The sequence below is a fragment of the Lepeophtheirus salmonis genome, chromosome 5, assembly GCF_016086655.4.
Source record: "Lepeophtheirus salmonis chromosome 5, UVic_Lsal_1.4, whole genome shotgun sequence".
NCBI lineage: Eukaryota > Metazoa > Arthropoda > Copepoda > Siphonostomatoida > Caligidae > Lepeophtheirus > Lepeophtheirus salmonis.
The window spans coordinates 39302460-39318009 of NC_052135.2; the positions used below are offsets into that span (position 1 = coordinate 39302460).

At 32.6% G+C, this 15550-nt stretch overlaps 1 long non-coding RNA gene across 1 annotated transcript; it reads left to right on the forward strand.

Annotated features, from left to right (window-relative positions):
• The first annotated feature begins 7467 nt into the window (after positions 1 to 7467).
• Positions 7468 to 10975, forward strand: LOC139905579 (uncharacterized). The gene is made up of 3 exons (XR_011780453.1): positions 7468 to 7713; positions 7785 to 7816; positions 7878 to 10975. It is a non-coding gene; the product is annotated as an uncharacterized lncRNA (long non-coding RNA).
• Positions 10976 to 15550: the final 4575 nt, after the last annotated feature.

A 15550-nucleotide genomic window follows, 5' to 3' on the forward strand; every position in this document is an offset into this window, starting at 1 on the left:
ATCTATTATGGTGCTCGATAGATAAATTAACACTAAATATAAATGGCTACAACTAATTAATTAACTATCAAACAAGGTTGTATTTATAATTAATTACAATTTACAAGGTTCGTAATAACAATTATTTAATATATTTCTGCAATGAACTTCTCCGTACGGCCACAGAAGGCAATACAAGCCGAGCAATGTTGTAAAGTCCAGTGAAACTACTGTTACTTTGATGGACTCACACTATTATGGCAGATTCTAGAAGCCTACAATTTCCAAAACAGATTATAAACACTATGGGTCAGATGTATGTAGGTACCAAACCAACTACTCCAAGGTCTTTGAAAGGTTTAAAAGGTTGGATCCAATTTTTTGCCCGATCTTGGCGTTTGGGACTTTTTATTGGCCCTACCGGTAGCCTTAAAGTGACTAATGATGTTTTAGACCGTTCTACTTTTGTACTTCAGTGGGCAAACAATGTCCTTTTACTCGTGACCCAAATAGAATAAGTTAATGAGGGTTCTTTTCGTGCCATCTTCACTGCTATCGTTTGTAATTTTTTGGGGCCAAAAACGGTATGCAAATCTGCAGAGGCTATAGATTATTATGAAGTTATATGTTTAATTACTTATAATTATTATAATGCAGCATTAAACTTTATATTCGTTTATCCAAACAGCACTGTAGGATATCGCTCGTCCCTTTGTTACATAGTTCTTTAGATTTAATTCAAACTGCATTGAAAATCATTCCATTCATTACTTAACTTTCATTGAATGTGCATGTATCTGTATTTTGGTTATAGAATTATGATAATAATGATACCATACATAATGGTATTGTATTTTATGGTATGGCATGGTATGGTTTTTCTGCCATTCTTCATTTAATACAACCATTTCGAAGGCAGGTTGTCATAATAAATTATAAGATATATGTAAAAAGTGATGAAAAATTATCTGCAGTAACTCTTACTTTAAGAAGTACAAGAGAGTTTTTATATTATGTACCTATTAGGTATATGATATAAATTACTATAAATATATGATATAATAATAGACTTGTTTTAAAAGAAAATAATTCAATATATTTAAATTAGGAATTTATGTGGAAAAAAAGGATTGTTTCTTTCTGTCTTTGTACATATGTAACATGTGTATTGTGGCTTATGAAACAGTTCGTCAAAGTTCTTTATCACAATGGAGAATGCTTCAGCTATACATATATATTCAACATTTTCTGTGCTCATGAAAGACAGAGAGTAATACTGAGGATTGGTTGAGTGTTACGTCTTGATAAAGTTAGATAGATAACCATAAAAAGAGGATCCAGAACGTCCGGTGAAAAAATGAAGCGTGTATTCCCTAAGCTGTTTTCCATGTTATTTAATTTCTGAGGATTGAACATCCTTTATACAAGACCGGATTGAACACCCTTTATACAAGACCGGATTGAACACCCTTTATACAAGACCGGATTGAACATTTGCATGTGTCCATAAAAGACGGAGAGTAACCTAGAGGATTTGTAGGGAAGTTATAAAACTCAGTAATTTTTGGACTTAGAGTATAATTGGGGATCGACATTTGAGTAATAATTGTCGATGTCCTTGTTTATTTATTTATTCTCTTCCCCCTCGTCACAACTGTTTGTAGCTAATCAAATAGCTAAGCTGCTCTCCTCTAGAACATTCTTCGAATTGTCAGGGTTACCCTCTTGATTTTTGGTAAAATAACCAAAATAATGATAATTTTCATCACTACATATTGGTATGTTATAAACACGATATGGAAATCCCACTACCCTGGCAGTGACATGCATACGAGAAATTATCAAACCCAGTAATGCCCGAAATTATTAGGTGTCATTGAACAGACAAACTTTGCGTTAATATTATAGTATTATTATAGAATATAAATCCCCAACAAATCCTCAGTGTTACTCTCTGTTTTTCATGAGCACAATCACACAGTATTGAGAAACTGGGACATTCCCTGTAAAGTGTACAAACTCTCATGACATCATCATCACGGATTTTGATAATGTTTTGTCAAGATTGGGCCTTGATAAGGCCTCTGGAGTGAGAGAAGACCCTGATGACAAGATCCTGCCATGGATGTGAAGTACTCCTTGAGAGCGGCCACCAGACGTCTCTTAGAAGTCCATTAGTGTGTGTCTTAATGTAAAAGACAAAATAATCCATTGTATTAAGATTGGAGCTTCTGGGGGCCACTGTTCTTTCGTCATGATGTCGTAGCTGCTCTCTTTAAGCCAGGCATGATATTTTTAAACATATGGTAGTGTGCAGAGTCTGCTGATACATCCAGGGGCAGCCCTTGGCAACCTGGGTGATCAAGGGCATCACAGTATTTTCTATCACTTCCAGGTAGATGTTATAGTTCACCCTCAGCCCGACCTCGTAGATGGACTTGGTTTTTTGACGTTACCCTCTATGCACAAAACCCCAAAGACATAACAGTTGCTCTGAAAAATTGTCTTGATGACTCTTTGTACATCACTGATGTAGGCAGCGATTTATCGGCTGTGCATATGATCATAGGGTAAATTTTTCTCAGCTGACAAAACCAGATCCTGCTCTTCGGCTTGGGGTGCTTGAGCTTGTTCAAGAGTTTGGAGCACTTCTACAGCCTCCGGTTTATGGTGGCTTGGGTCAAGATACGATTGGTTTGCTTCTTGTAAGACTGGCATTTGAGACCTTTGTTAACACTTGCACTAACTGTCTTGTCACTTATTTCAAGTTACTTTCAAATTGAGATGAAGGACCGCGTCGGGGACGTGTTAATGATGGTGAGCGATTTCTAGATAAAATCCGCGTCCCTGACCTTCCTGGAGTAATTTTGTGACCTAAAAATAGTGATTTGGCTGTTCTTCCAATCCTCAAGTTTATTCCTGGTTTCCTGGATGTAACGTAATGTCATCCCAGTTGCGTTACAGATGTCACAGATGGTTACTGATTTGTCCATGATTATTAATTAGCCACATAAATACGGTATTTCCTGCTCTGTACACTGAATTTCATAAAGTTCCGAGTATAGTTCTTCCGTCGTGGCGAAATTAGACTGAATGAATGTGTTTTATCTGTATATTAGGCGGAAATATAGAAATAAATTTGATATGACGATAACATTTGGATACATGACTACACTAAGAGAACCTGGAGTTTATGTTTGAGTTCTTTTTATGCATATATGTATGGCATACTGTTATAAAGGTGGGTTATCTGATGTGCTTATGCACACATTTTGACCGAATTTATGTGAAAAGTAGTTACCTAAAATTTGATGTAGTCATTATGATTTTATCTGTATTATTTTTATCTACAAGGTTTTTTTACTCAACCAAACGACAGCTGCAGCAAAAATAAACAAGTTATGTTTTTATCCCATGTCTCTAAGTGTAAAAATATCTGAGCAACAACAAAAAATGTAACGCACGTGCAATCTCTTCTGCGCTGTTATCACTATCGAAAAGGCTGCATAGATCTTCGGTATCTCTATTCGGACTGCTCACAATATCAAGAAGTGTATTACCTCCTCCATACAGAAAAGAAGAACCATACGTTTTGCAGCAACAATATGGCTGACTTTTGGCATGCCTCTATGTGCCCTCCTCTAGCCCTGACCTCAACCCTCTGAATTTTACAGTTTAGGACCTGTTGGAGAAGAATGTCTGCCGCACCTCTCCTCCAAATTTGAATTATCTCCAAGCTGCCATATTGTCATTGTGGTACAACATGGACACGACCATCAACATGAATAGCTGTGAATCTGTTTGCAGGCGTGTCGAGGCGATATAAAGTAGAACATATCGAATAAAAAATATCCCCGTTCCGTATAAGACTGGTCCAAACCGAATTTCTTTCAAAGGGCAGAATTAGTTCGGTCCAACAAAAATTATGTATATCGCCGACTGATGTTGAATTTTCAGATGGAAAGCCAACACTAAACCATATGTACATATTTAGATACGTTTATTACATTAGTCGAGGGAATAATAGTATGTACAATGTAGGTATATTGCACTATTGATACATATATAATGGAGTTCCATGGTTAATTAAGGGGCTTGCCAAATGAAATTTTGTATGTTGTTTCAATAAATATTAAGTACACATATGAACAAGTTGTACATAGTTATATAATAAGTATTATGTTAATTTATAGTTTGTATGAATGAATAAAAATGCAGAGGGTAGAAAGCAGATCCAGGGTTTAAACAGAGTCTCCGTTGCAAGAATAGCATTGTCTGAGCTCTATGTAGAAACAAGGAAAAATTTCGCCTCTTTTTGTTATTCAAATCTCTTTAGAGTAGATAATATATTATGTACAAATAAACAAACGAAATATAATTAATTTAAAAAAATTAGCAGAAGGTACTTTATCTTCAGATTCAATTGTGTTCAAGAAAAGAGAAAAGTATATATTCAATATTATATACTTTTTATAATTAGTTATTTAGATAACTAATTTTAAAAATTAAATTATTTAAAAATTGTGTCTGCACAGTAGCAAGTTAGGATAATTTCCACACAAAATGGAGTCTTGATAACATTTCCTATTTATTTATGTTATTAAAATATTTCTTTGGAGTCAAAAAGTCCGAATACAGAGAGTCATCAAGTCCTTTTATTTTATTTTTTTGGAGCTCATATCAAGTCCTTTATTTATATAAAATCGATTACATACTAGTATTAAATTCCAAGTCATGTCACAAGTTTTCAAAATATAGAATTAAAACCAAGTCGAGTCTCGATTACAAGTCCCACCTCTGAAATATTCTGATTAATCCTTTAGAGACAACGTAAGTTACATTAAAAGTCAGAGCAATCAAAGAAAAATAATATAATACCTAGTTTATATTTAATTATCCATATTAGGTTTTAATTTATCGTCATAATTAAATAATTAGAAATTGATATACTTTAGTTTAAACGTCATATCGGAGTCAAATAAGGTATCACTAATGAAATAAAGAGTTTAAACTCTAGTGAACATTCTTAGGTATCTCAAAGTGTTCCAGAAATTTGAGTATAAACTCCATAGTTGACTAAAATAGGTTCATAAAATATTGGCTGTTTTCATTTACTCAGTAAAAATAGGAACTTTCCTTTGCTTGATTTTTGTTCGCCACAGTTTTTTGTTAACCAGCCAAACTTCATAGAAGCACTATCATTCCTTTTAATTTCAAAGTATTTTTACTAAATATGTAAAATAATGTTAGTTCAAATGAGGAATCTTTCAAAAAAAAGGCTAATTTTTCCCGAATGAAGCTACCAATTTAAGAAAATATTCATTAGCAAGGGAAAGTCTTACATATGCAAAGAAATGTTTAAAAAGCTATAATAAAGTATTTGAGTACTCTTCGATTCACGATTACCGGAAGTTCGGAGTGGCACAATTTTCACAAGGCAGAGGCAATACTAAATTTTACTGCCCCTACGCTACTTAAAGTATTTTTTTTGTTTTTGTAGATTTTTTATAAGTATTTTGAATCTTGTATTTTTTAGAAAAAAATTTTAGATCTTCTTTTAATTAGGAAACTCTTCATGCTAAGTATATTTCACCATCCCTAAGAGAGTCTTTTTATTCCAAATTTCATATTTTTTCGTGTTTAAATATTGTTTTTTATATTAAATGTTTTGTTTTTTTTAAACAAAACTAATTTCATATTTTTTCTGCTTTAAAAGAAATATAAAATTTTGCTTATCTTAAGGGAAATTTGGCCTTCAATAAAATATTCATCGTAAAATGTCAATGGACTTCTTGGCCCCTCTGCCAATCTATCAAATTACAAATTTATTCATCTTTAAAACATCAAAACTCAGAGTTTGATTGAGTTACAAATCCAATATATCATCTATCAACAATGCCACATATCAAATTTGAGTCAAATCAGTTTCCTTTTGAAAATGTGTCGTAGAATGACTCGTGTATAAATATTAATAATGGAACGATTCCAAAAAAAAAAATTTTTTTTTTTTAATTTGACAAACTATATTTTTTACAAAAAAAAATTTTTAAATTTAAATTTTAAATTTTTTGAAAAGAATATCAAATAGACAATTTGATATTTTTTAAAAATTCGAATATTTATATTGGTTCACAAAAAATTAAATTTATTGGAAAAAAACTTTCCAAACCCCCAAGATGTTTGCAAAAAATACAATTTTTTGGAAAAAATATCAAATATTAAATTTTTTGGAAAAAATATCAAATTTCAAATTTTTGAAAAAAAAAAATCAATACTTGTAATAAATAAGAATTGGAATTGCAAATTAAATGCTGATTTCAAAAAAGACTCTCGATTTTCCGATTCCGATAAATCCTCCCATCACTAATAAGTATATCATAATATTACAAAATAAATGAATCATGAAAGGCTAAGTGAATGGACACACAACTCAAAGAATAACGCAACATATACACTCTCATTGACCATTGTCTATTATTTCTTTAATGTCTTGAGCCTTCTTGTTAGCAATACTTCTCCTATTTTTATTATTAAGAAGTTGCGCAAAATTATCACATTATGTACATATTATGTTCATGTATATATTTCAATAATTGAGTCATTAAGGTTTAATAGCTTGTTTAAAGTGTATGTATATTAGTGTTGTTGTGCCTTTTGGATAGTGTTGTTCTTTTTGTTGGCTTCTTCATGCATCCTTCACGGGGTTTTTTATACATTATTGTTATCATTATTAATAATAATAATACATCTTTGAATTTTGCAAACATACTTACATTACTACAAACACACTTAACTTACTAATACACGTCTTATGCATAATCATCATACTCTAAGAAGCGTTCATTATATATAATATTTATATTAGATGAATCATGGGAAGAAGTTTTTGTATTTATTTTTATTGCCATAAGACTTTGCTGTTAAAAGGAGAGCTTTATTTATATACATATACAGAGTGGGGTCTGCGGACCCAAAAAAATTTGTAACAAAGTGTAATTTTTAATATGTATATTCTGGTACATTTTTGTTTCATATGGACTCCTTCAAAAGCCTCGATACACAAGCGAGCAGATGGGCATCTTATGACGATGAAGGCCGTATCCAAGGTGTACCACTCTTTCATGATGGCAATTCGGAGGGAATCCAAATTCGGGTGATGGTGTGAGGCAGACATTCTTCTACAAGACCCACCAAACTCCAAAGTTCAGGGGATTAAGGTACGAAAGGGCAGAAGTCAGCCTCACGGTTGCTGCATAAGTTTTAGTTTGGGCTATAATGCACTACTTGATGTTGTAGGTAGTACGGATAGAGATGCCCTTGTTCTTTGAAGTCTTTGGCACTGATACCGGCGTGGAGAGATCGCTCACGTGTATTATTTTTGTTATTGGTCCAACATTTTTACTCTCAAAAACATGGGAAAAGAATCAAAAATATTTTTTTGGTTTTTTTCAGTTGTTGGTTGCAAAAATGAATCCTCGTAATTAAAAACAACGGGTATAAAATCTTAATTAAAATTTACTAAAAGCTTTGGGCCTTCACTTTCTCTCTCTATATATATTTATAAAGAAATACAGGAAGTAATTTTAGATATTCATTACGGGACATTCTGTGTAACGTGAAAATGGCAGCACCCGTAAATGAAAGCTAGTCATATCTATAAAGCATCTGTTGACAGTTACTCACCAAAATTTTGGACGCACGGTTGTAATGTAATAGTCGTTCAAATGTGTTGATGTAAGTGTTTTTTATAAAATGTACAAAATCGAGTATCAAGCTGTCATTATTATTATTTTTTTTTTTTAAAGTTCTGGGGTCATCACGTAGAAAGATTAAACCTGTATGTATATAATATCAGAATGTACCTTTGTGTATATATATCTATCTATTAGTATCAATAGAGACGTCGTAAGTTGATAACTCAACATGGCGCCGTCGACAAATAAAGTGACTCATCCACGAATTAAGGCGAATATGACTCGTCAAATTACATCACTTAGAAACTTTATGGGAGGAGTGGAGTCCATGACTTTGGAGGAAAGAACCGAGGATATGATGAAAAAAAGTTCAATTCATCATGTCCAAAGTCGAGGATGCCTTATAAGAAATTAAGACGAGATTCAACTCTGAGTTGGAATGGGAAGAAGAGGAAGCCAAGACTGAGGAAATTATTCTTGAAGAGGTCACTGAAACAGTTAAGAAATTAAGGCTATCGGTCCTAAAACTCTGCATTAAATTCCATAAAACCAAAAAAAAGTAACTTCCCTCCCATCCAGGAAGTCAAAACAGAAAAATAAATAACCATTTGAAGTAGGAGAGACTCACAAAAGACTCGACAATGGCAAAATTCAGATCATGGCTGACAAGTTACTAGTTCTACTATTCTACAAATAAGATGGGACAAATAAGTACAGCGGAGCAACAGGGATATTTAAAAAGTTGTCGAGATTTAAAATTACAAAGTATATTATCATAAAAAATATAAAAAAATAGACACTCCAATAATGGCCATAAGAGTACCTTTATATTAAATATGCAAAATATTTCTTCAGGCAATTCCCCCCCCCCCTAACGCGACGGAATAGCTTTTTTCAATGTCATCAAAAGCATGGGGAAAAGTTATCGGACTGGCATTTCCATCTTAGACTACAGGGACAAGAAGCAGAGCGCAGCAGTATCGATGAAGACTATTTGTACACCCTATGTTTGATCCTGGGTACAAATAGTAGAAATCTACATGAAGAGTTTCTCCGTCTAAGTGAGTCAAACCATGAAAAGCTTATACAGAAAGCCATGGCCTGGGTGTTGGATTCATCTATGGAGGAAAATAATAAAAGGTGAAAAACAAGCAAATGTTTCAGCTCTGTCTACTTACAAAGATCGACCACGACGACAACAAAATAAGACTACAAACAAGAAGTCTCATCAACCACTGGAACTTAAACAGAATAGCTATAGATGAGTCGAGTCAAATATATCACATCGACCTTTTAAATGTCATGCTAAAAATGAGACGTATAAGAAATGCAAAAAGAAGAGGCATTTGGAGAAAATATGCTTAGATTATGCTAAATAGATCATGCAGAGCAAGACTAAGCAAATCAAAACTTCGAAGATCCGATTGAAAACTTTACCCATCGATCACATGACTCCATATCTCGAGTTTGAAGTTTATCCAAGGTCAGACCAACCTTTTATTATGAACGCTCAGCCTGATACAGGAGTTACTGAGTCTCTTATTTCTCACAACTTGGTATTTGAGTACAACATCGAAATATAGTCAACTAAAAGACTCTCCATCACAGCAGCGAACAATTCAATCTCCGAAACAGATATCACGGTAAACCTTACTCCAATCTGTAAAATAAATTAATCGTTTCATGGCACGGTCTACAAATACTGAGGATTATACTTGAATCTTTTCCTCAAGTCATTCAAGCCTCTCCAAATGAATCAATCGTCCATAAGGCAGTAAGTACCTGGAATATCAAATGAAATTAAGCAGTTGATATCAAGCTGTAATTCATACCAGATCTAAGTTCTTCATTGTCTATAGAATTAATACAACTATCTTCAACGTCGAGGTCCTTAAAATTCGTGTCTTCTGACTTAATGGAGGTCAACGAGAAAACATACCTCGTCATCGTGTACCGCTATTTAGGGTGGCTTCTCATAAGCTCGTTATAAACAACTTGAACTAAGTAAATCACTGATATCATGTTGACGGGGTTTAAAGATTGGAGGATTCCAAAGCATATTCGAACGGAGGATGTACCCAATTCCGACCGGAATTCGGGGACTTCTACAAAGATTCAGGCATTAAACATGAGCTTGTATCCCCATACTTATCCCAATCCAACGGGAATGTAGATGCTGCTGTCAAATCAATGAAGATGATTCTCAAAAAAATATAATAATTGGGCTTAATGGAATCTAATGCCTGGAATGGAGAAATACACCCAAATCTGACGGACCTAGCCCAGCCTAATGGGGATTTGGCTACTCACAAAGAACTTGCGTCCCAGCATTGCCCATTGTCTACACTCACATTTCGACTTCCGAATTTGAGAGAGCGGAGAAGAAGAAGAGAGATAAATGATTTTATGCCTTTTCCTGTTTCTTTCTTATTGGAAAGGAAAGGTTGTAAGATACATTAAAGGTAACAACGTCCTATTAATAGTTTACAACAGTCTTTTTTTTAATATCCAAATCTGACCTCTTGTAGTTTCCTTTTAAACTTCGAGTATACCATATAATATATTACATACCCTTCCCATTGCAGAATTCAATTAAGTATAATGTTCATGGTGGTTTAATATATTAATTTGATGTATAAATTAATACGGTTAATTAATTAATTTTAAGTAGAGAAATGGAAGGAAGAAGTAAAAAAGAAATATGAGGAGGCCTGGGTACTTTTTCTCTTCTTCTTTAAATGTTTCTCCTCTCATTCTCAAAGAATGTTCAATGGACTGACTACATAATATTATAAAATGAATTTTTGTATGTCTATTTGGTATATTTTGTGTATATGCAATGAATATACCCAAAGCCATATAATTTGTTATAGTTGCCTCAAAACAATAAACAAATCTTCTTGTATATACATACATTAGGGGTTCCCATCTCCCGGTAAATGGCCTTTCAGCACAATTCCGGAAAACTAATTTTCAAATTTTGTAAATAACACCATAGATGAAAATAATACACCAGTAAATTAAGGTGGTACTCCTGACAATTTGAAGAATTTTGAGAAGAGAGCAGTGTAGCTGATATGACGTTCCATTAAATTCCATGAGAGTAGTTATGAGATGAAGGAAATAAACAAAAACTCCAATCAGTATCTACCAATAAAATTGAAGGCAAGAATTACTCTGATGTCGATCCTTTCATTAATGAGCACTTTCATGGTTACACTTTATAGTTAATATAGTATATATCTATAGTATATGTTCTCTCCTTAAGAATGAAAACTACAAAAAGACTCTTTCATTATAGTATTATGTCCATCTATGATTATTACGTTGTCCAGTTCTTTCCCCTTAAAATATTTAGCCTCTGGAAATTTTGCCTTAAACAATTTTGCCATAATATATAAATAAATGAGATTTATACGTCTTAATTTTTTATTGAAATTGAGGATCCCTTTCAATTTTTAAATCTAATTATCTAAAAATAATTATATATTATAAACAACAGTAAATAGGGATATTTTATTGTTGTGATTGTTATAAATAGAAAAAACGGTTGGTTGGTTGGTTGGTGCATGAGCTCTTTTTTCTTTTTTTCTTCTTTTTTTTTTTTGATGATTAAATAGGTCATCTTGCTATTAAAATCCCACTTTGGTTTAAAAATTCCAGTTTATAATAGGTGAAGTAAAAATTTCTGTGCGGTTTTTTTTTTTTTTTCCTTTATTTTGACAATAAAATTGTCATAGTTTAGATTATCCCATTTAGATCAAATATGTACTGCTTTGTACGATCACTTTTATCCATTTCCAAAGCGATTTCATAACCCGGAATTGAATAAGTTTTCGTCACCATAGGTAAAAACTTGAGCAGCTCATTTTCACAAGCCTCTTTTGAGGCCAGTTTTGTAACCTCAAGAAAAATTTGCAAATGCTTGAAAAGGTTCTAATTGCTTGGTACAAAGTCTTGACTATACGGTGGGTGCAATAAAATCTCCTATCCAAGCTCTCGGAGCTTCCGGTGCGTCGTTAAAGATGTGGTTGGCCTGGTGTTGTCTTGATGGAATACAACACCCTTTTTATTGGCCAATTCTGGTCGCTTCTAGTCGATTGCCTGCTTTGATTTGGTCAGTTGTTGAAAATATAACTCCAAATTGAGTGTTTTGTCCGATGGGAGCAGCTCATAGTGGATGATTCCTTTCCAATCACAACAAACACAAACCATAGCCTTTTTGGGTGTTAATCCGAGCTTGATAATCATTTGAGCCGCATCACCTTACTTTGAAGACGATCTTTTTCGGCTGACCCATTTTTCATTGCCATTCACCATAAGCTTCAAAAATGGATCGATTTTATTAGGTTTCAAGAAAGAGTCGTAATCATCAATTCGATCCAAAAGGCTCTCTTACGTTGATTCGTGTGGCACCAATACATCGACTTCCTTCTTAAGACCAGTCCTATACAAATGGCTGCAAACGGATTTCTGGCTAATCTTCAGTTCCTAAGCAATGGAATAAGTGCTCACATGCAGGTCCAACTAGACGATGTTCATTATTTTATCGACATTTTAGTGATTGGTCTACCAGAGTGGTGCCTCATCTACTTGGATGGGATTCCATATTAACAAAACGAGATTCTTGGAACCAATGCTTTGCTGTTGCATTCAATACTGTATTGGTTCCAGCACTTCTTTTTTTTTCATTTTTTTTTACCTATCATAATAAAAATATATAACTATATAGACTTTTCACCTCGGTCTTAGGGATACTGAAGAATGCGTTGAATTTTCTCTTTTTTACTTCCCTTTTAAAACGCTGTAACACACAATTGGCTTCATCACACACAAAACTCTAAATTAACTTTTGTTAAGTATGTACTTAACCTTTAACCAATACTTTAATTATTATTTTTTCAATGTATTAATCGTGAGATATAGTTCACTAAAGACATCTAGCTAAAAACGCTCACAACTTTTGACTTAATCTAGTATGTCTTTTTATGCAAATTGTTTTAAAAAGCCATAATAAAATAACAGGCAGTTGATATTAAGAAGAGTATTAATTCGTTAATACCATAACTTTTGTTCTCTTCAAAAATTTCATCCCAAGTTATAATATGTACTTATGTTAATAATAGAAGGTGTGGTGTTAGTGAAGTAAAACTGGAGACAACTTATGATTCCTCCAATAAACTAGTGGTTTTTTTTCATTTCCTAGTAAATATAGAAATATTGGGAATTTCCTTATTTAGGGATCCCTTGAAATTCAGGTATGACATAGTAAATAATAAAGACTGCCAAATTTAGTGAATTTTATTTATATTTAAATCTAGTCGTGAAATATCCTAAGCTAATCCATGTTACCTACATTAGAAATAAAATTATAATTAAATATTCAATTTTAGATTTGTTAAGGGTGCTTCATTGGGCATCATTTTTTGTCGATCGATCCACATCTTTTACACTTTAGCATGAATCGTCAAAAACTTTAACTTCAAGGAATCTTTAATATTTTTTTAAACTTTTCATTCAATGAATAATTATCAGTGAGGCATAAAACATGTAGGCATGTAAAAATAAAATAAATCAAAAGAAAGGTGGTAATCCTGACAATTCGGAGAATGTTTGCTAGGAAAGTAGTACAGCTGTCATGGCAATTTATTAGTTCAGCCGTAAGAGGAAATAAATAAAAGCAAATCCAAGATATAGCAAGGACATATAGTCTGGAATTATTCCGATGTTGATACTTACCTCAATTCTACACCACCGTAATGTATTGGGAAAGGAGTGGGGGTTAATTATATAATGGTGACATCATCGTTTTTTTAATAAATGAAAAATTTGTTAAAGTGTTTTCTTTAGAAGACAGAATAAACTGTCTCTTTCATTTAAGTTTCAATTAATGCTTGGTCCCCATGGTTCCAGTGTCACTTTTCATTGTTATTCTATGTATTTTATGATCATACTCTGTTAGATGTTCCCTTCTCAAGAATTAAGTAATAATACTCGCAGGCTTAGAAAAGCAATAGAGGCAATGGGGGTATTGGCTTTGGCCTCGAGCTTTATTACGAAAATAGAAACCCCACTTTATAAAATTTTGATAAAATGTTGAGAATATTTATTAAATAATATTAATTTTCTAGAATATTTCAAAAATAGGTCATTTGGAAAAAAAAGTGGGCCACTAAAAAATTATTCTCCTATAAAAATCGAAATTAAATTTGAGAGAAAATATTTTACAAGAGCCCCACTTATTTATCTTTGCCTAAGGCCCTGCTCACGGTAAAACCGACATTGTCGAGATCCCTGAAGATAGATACTAATACATACATATATATAATTCGAACAATTGTAGATTGGCTAAAAAAAAGGATATGAATGGGTTTTTATCGTTCATTCAAGTAGGTAGGGGGGAAAGAAAGATGATACAAAATAGTACCCTCAAGAAATAAAATGAAGAAAATAAACAAGTCTATTTATAGTTTCAAATCCCAGTTGGGCAATGCTACTACACTGCTACATACGAGTACATACCATACCATAATACCATCTTACTTTTATCATCCTTACATGATAACCAATAAGGAACAAAGGACATGCCAGTATTTTAATATAATACAACTTTCTCATCTTCATTGTATCTCTCAACCTTTCCTCCTCCAAAGGGACAAAGAAAATGTACCAAAATCAGTTTATAGTGAGCCAATGGGACATGAACCTTGTTTACAAACTTATATTATCTTATAAACAAAGAGACAGAGAGTGGCGTCGTCTTGTGGCAAAATAAGATAACTTACTAAATAATAATATTATTTAATATAAAATATACGCATCTTACTCTTACAGAGTATTTTTATTTAATTGAAAATTAAGAAGGAATATCTTTTATAAATTATCTGTGTGGTGCGCCCAAGCTACAAACTGTCATACAACCTGGCGGATAATATATTTTTTTAATATTTTTTCATGGCCTATTCTTCTGTATTGTAGGACTATTGTTTCATTTAATCAGTAATAGGGTTAGTACCAGTTGCAGTCACTAAACCAGTGGTTGGTCCACAGCTTGTTAAAAAAAAAATATTTCGAACTCAACTAAAATTATTAGTCAACATAATTTCAACTTTCCCCACACCCTTTTTGATGGAAATGGTATATTCCTGAGGGCTTTTCTCCCAATAAATAAAGAAATGACCTTTAAATTTCAAAATTTATGGTTTCATGGCCTACAGAGTTGTTTCTTTATAAATACTTTTTTCTAATATCTACAAGATTTACTGGAATCTTTCAACTTAAAATATCTAAATATAAAAAAGCATCAAATATAGTTTGTATATACATGTTTTCCGATTAAAAAAATGTCTTGACTAATTTTGTTTCTTTTTTAGGATCGGAGAAGATGCCTGATCATTATAAAAAATGACTCAAAAATTGACCTCTTCTTTTGAAGTCTAATAAATTTGATCACAATGACAAAAATCTCTAATATATTTCATACTCTTGGGTATCCTAACACATCCCACAAATTTGAATACAACCCCTATAATTGATTCGAATATGTCTATAAACATTGGGTTGTATGTAGGTATGAAGTAAAAATATATATTGGGATAATTTTCTTGAATCTTAGGCAAGATTATTTTTATGTTACCAGAAATAGTTTTATATACTTATATAATTATTTGAGTATCAAATTGCTCTTCGTAACCCAAAAAAAGTCATTTTGTGTTATAAAGATCATTTTATATTTTTCAATGTAAAAGCAATCAGGAACACGCCATTTTAACCTAAGGGCAAACATTTATTGACTAGTATAATCAAGGTTCAGGGGACTATTATGTGGCTAGATACAACGTTATCCCACCAACATACAAATTTGTTATATTGGTATA